This window comes from Mustela erminea, chromosome 5 (genome assembly GCF_009829155.1).
Source record: "Mustela erminea isolate mMusErm1 chromosome 5, mMusErm1.Pri, whole genome shotgun sequence".
NCBI lineage: Eukaryota > Metazoa > Chordata > Mammalia > Carnivora > Mustelidae > Mustela > Mustela erminea.
Genome location: NC_045618.1, coordinates 25,733,290 through 25,737,489, shown reverse-complemented (window position 1 = coordinate 25,737,489; position 4,200 = coordinate 25,733,290).

The following is a 4,200-nucleotide window of genomic DNA, read 5'->3' as shown; positions in this document are numbered from 1 at the left end:
GTTCCTTACAAATGTTTTTAACTTGAATAATGCTTACAAAATCAAAAAAGAATCATTACCACTTATCATCTAGGTCCAATAAAAACTTTTTATTTTTAATTTTGATCAAGGTCTTACATAATTTTTAAATTATTAACACAAGAATAAAGTGATAGTGAAAAGTAACTTTGTTCAGAATTTCAATAAGAATTTAATAATTATAAAATAAAATATTTATTTCACCTTCCTGGTTTTAGAAATTATAGATACAACCTAATGGACAATGTCTTTTGAATACAACTCTTTATCAACTGTCATGTATGAACCTGTAAATACTGGTTACAGATTTTTTTTAAAAGATTTTATTTATTTATTTGACAGACAGAGATCACAAGTAGGCAGAGAGGCAGGCAGAGAGAGAGAAGGAAGCAGGCTCCCAGATGAGCAGAGAGCCCAATGCGGGGCTCGATCCCAGGGCCCTGAGATCATGACCTGAGCCAAAGGCAGAGGCTTTAACCCACTGAGCCACACAGGCACCCTGGTTACAGAATTTTAAGACATCTCTAACAGGTTCTAAATTATTATTACTTCTTTTTGTGCCCATATAGACAAAATGAAATACTCTTAATTTTGATGGTTCATAATTTCGTTAAGAAAGAATATATATATATATATATATATATATATATATATATATATATTTGTTAAGAAAGAATAGAAAATTGTCATTTTGCAAACCCATTCACTTTCAGATTAACAACACAAACTACAATGATCAATCCAAGAACTCTTTTTATTTCTCCATTATTTATTTCCTTCCAGTAATCTCGGCATGTACATCTGCCTTTAAGATTGTTCTAGTTAAGAACTGTATCAAGTAAACAATGAGGAACAAACACCATAAAAGATGAAATAATACTGTCATACACCCTTTAGCAGAATAGGATGGTCCAGATTCTTGTTGAAAAGTATTGGGAAGTCCTCCTGGTGAAATGATTAATTGGATGCAAATGCTGTATTTTCTTTTTGTCCTTAGAAATATATTGTTTCCCTCATCTATTTGAGAAAATTCACCTACGATGATGTCATCTGAAGACACATAGTTTGAGATTTTGTGTGTATGGTCAATGTCTCCATTACTGACAGAATCTAGAGTGTTGCTACCTGTCTCTTGAATTCAATGTTCTAACCCATCTAAACAATGTGAAAAGTTTTCCCCTCAAGTAATTTCAATAAAGATCTTTTTAAAAAAACGATTACAATGATAATGTTTCCAGACTTGTTTTATACCTTCTAAAAGATGATGTAATACTTGGGAAATGCAATAAGAAAATTAAAAGATGATACAATAGGTGATTTCTCCATTGCATCATTTTTGTAGGCAATGCCACCTGTATTAGTTTAACAAATTACTATAACAAATTACTACAGATTTAGCATTTTAACAAATTACTGCTGTAACAAATTACTACAGATTTAGCATTTTAAATCAATATTTATTTATTACCTCACAATTCTGTAGGTCAGAAGTCTGGGTACAGTGGGGCTTACCTTAGGGCATCTGCTTAAAGTCTTGTAAGACAATTATCAAGAAGTCGCCAGAACTGTATTCCTTTCAGGAGGCTCTAGGGAGAATTCACTTCCAAGTTTATTCAAGTTGTTTCTTGGATTCAACAACTCGTGGTTGTAGGACTGAGGTTGCTGGTTCCTTGCCGTCTGTCCACCAAGGGTTGGTCTTGTGCCTAGAGGTTGCTGAATTCTTTCTCATGCTTTCTATGTGGCCCCTCCAGTAGTGTTGAGTGGAATTCCTCTCCTATTTCAAAACTTTCAGTTCTCCCTTCTGCCATATCTCTCTGACTCTAGCCAAAGAAACTGTTCTTACATTAAGGGCTCATGTAATTACATGGCCCCAGTTAGATAATCAGAATTATCTTCATATCTTAAACCTTGTGACCACTTTTTTCATATAATGTAACATATTTGCAAGATCCAGGGCTTAAGATATGGACTTCTTTCAGGCCCATTCTGCCTACCACACCATCATTCTTCCACTTCCCTGATACACTGTATCTTTTTGTAGCATAGTTGGAAGTAACTAATGGGCAATGATGAAATAACCTGTGGGGTGCTTGAAATATAAATAATGTTTCAAGGAGTAAGAAAAATAAAATCACTTAACAGGTCATACTTTATCTTAGATTTATTAAAGGATTCAATAGACAGATATGTTAATTATGATATATAATACTATTCTGTACTGGTGTCAGCCTATTGATAGCCAGTGTAGTGTTCGGACTGGCCTTTGTGGTTCTTATTACTATTGGAAGACACCCTCAGCGATAACCATCAACAAGGTTTATTACTCACACATACTGAAGGGAACAAGGCATGCCTAGAACCACACAAAGAGATTACAGCTAGAAAGAGAAAGAGAGATGTTTTTATTAGGGTTGAATGAGGGAGGCTAGAATTTCACAAGTTCACCTTTCATTGCTGAGTTTAAATTTTAAGATCTTAAAGAAGAGAGAAAAGAAAAGAAAAAAAATGGTCAGTCGGTTATTTAAATTAACCAAAGATCTTTAAATAAAAAAACTTCAAGGTGGGGTGGCTGCCTCTTGATTCAACCACCTGGCTGGTAATGTGTTTATTCAAGATAGCCCTCTTTGGGACATGAACAGACATTTCTGCAGAGAAGACATCCAGATGGCCAACAGACACATCAAAAAGTGCTCCACATCACTTGACATCAGGGAAATACAAATCAAAACCACAATGAGATACCACCTCATGCCAGTCAGAATGGCTAAAATTAACAAGTCAGGAAATCACAGATACTGGCGAGGATGTGGAGAAAGGGGAACCCTCCTACACTGTTGGTGGGCATGAAAGATGGTGCAACCACTCTGGAAAACAGCTTGTAGGTTCCTCAAAAAGTTGAAAATAGAGCTTATGACCCTGCAATTGCACTACTGGGTATTTACCCTAATGATACAAACGTAGTGATCTAAAGGGGCACATGCCCCGGAATGTTTATAGCAGCAATGTCCACAATAGCCAAACTATGGAAAGAACCTAGATGTCCATCAACATGATCCAAGACATGGTGTATATATACAATGGATTACTATGCTGCCATCAAAAGAAATGAAATCTTGCCATTCACAACAACATGGATAGAACTAGAGGGTATTAGGTTTAGTGAAATAAGTCAATCAGAGAAAGACAATTATCATATGATATCCCTGATATGAGGAAGTTGAGAGGCAACATGGGGGGTTTGGGGGTAAGAAAAGAATAAATGAAAGAAGATGGGATCAGGAGGGAGACAAACCATAAGAGACTCTTAATCTCACAAAACAAACTGAGGGTTGCCAGGAGAAAGGGGGTAGGGAAAGGGTGGTGGGGTTATAGACCTTGGGGAGGGTATGTGCTATGGTGAGTGCTGTGAAGTGTGTTAACTTGGCGATTCACAGACCCATACCCTTGGGGCTAATAATACATTATATGTTTATAAAAAAAAATAAAAAAACAAAACAGATAGCCCTCTTTGAATTGAATGCCTCCATGATCAAAGAATAAATCAAGCACTTAAATTCCAAAATAAATAAATAATAAATTTTAAAAAGAGAAAAGAAAAACCAACTGCCAGGGCTTACAGTACAAATACATTTAATTTCATTAAAAATGAGTAAAATTGTTCTTCTTCAGGGGAGGGGATGACCTCTAAGAAAAAATTAAAGTCTTCCAAAATGCAAATCCTTATAAATAGCTTGAACTGGGGGTGCCTGGGTGGCTCAGTGGGTTAAAGCTTCTGCCTTCAGCTCAGGTCATGAATCCAGGGTCTTGGGATCGAGCCCCACATCAAGCTCTCTGCTCAGCAGGGAGCCTGCTTCCCTTCCTCTCTCTCTGCCTGCCTCTTTGACTTCTTGTGATCTCTGTCAAATAAATAAATAAAATCTTTAAAAAAAAATAGCTTGAACTTCTTAAAAAAGAAACTCAAAAACTAAAAGTAGGTCCAGTGGAAACTAATGATTTTCCAAAGGTTAATTCAAACTGTTTTCAATATGGACACCTACACTATGGGTAAAAAAAAAAAGGAGAAAAGGCTTAAACTTAGAAGTTTGAGGGCGCCTGGGTGGCTCAGTGGGTTAAGCCGCTGCCTTCGGCTCAGGTCATGATCTCAGGTCCTGGGATCGAGTCCCGCATCGGGCTCTCTGCTCG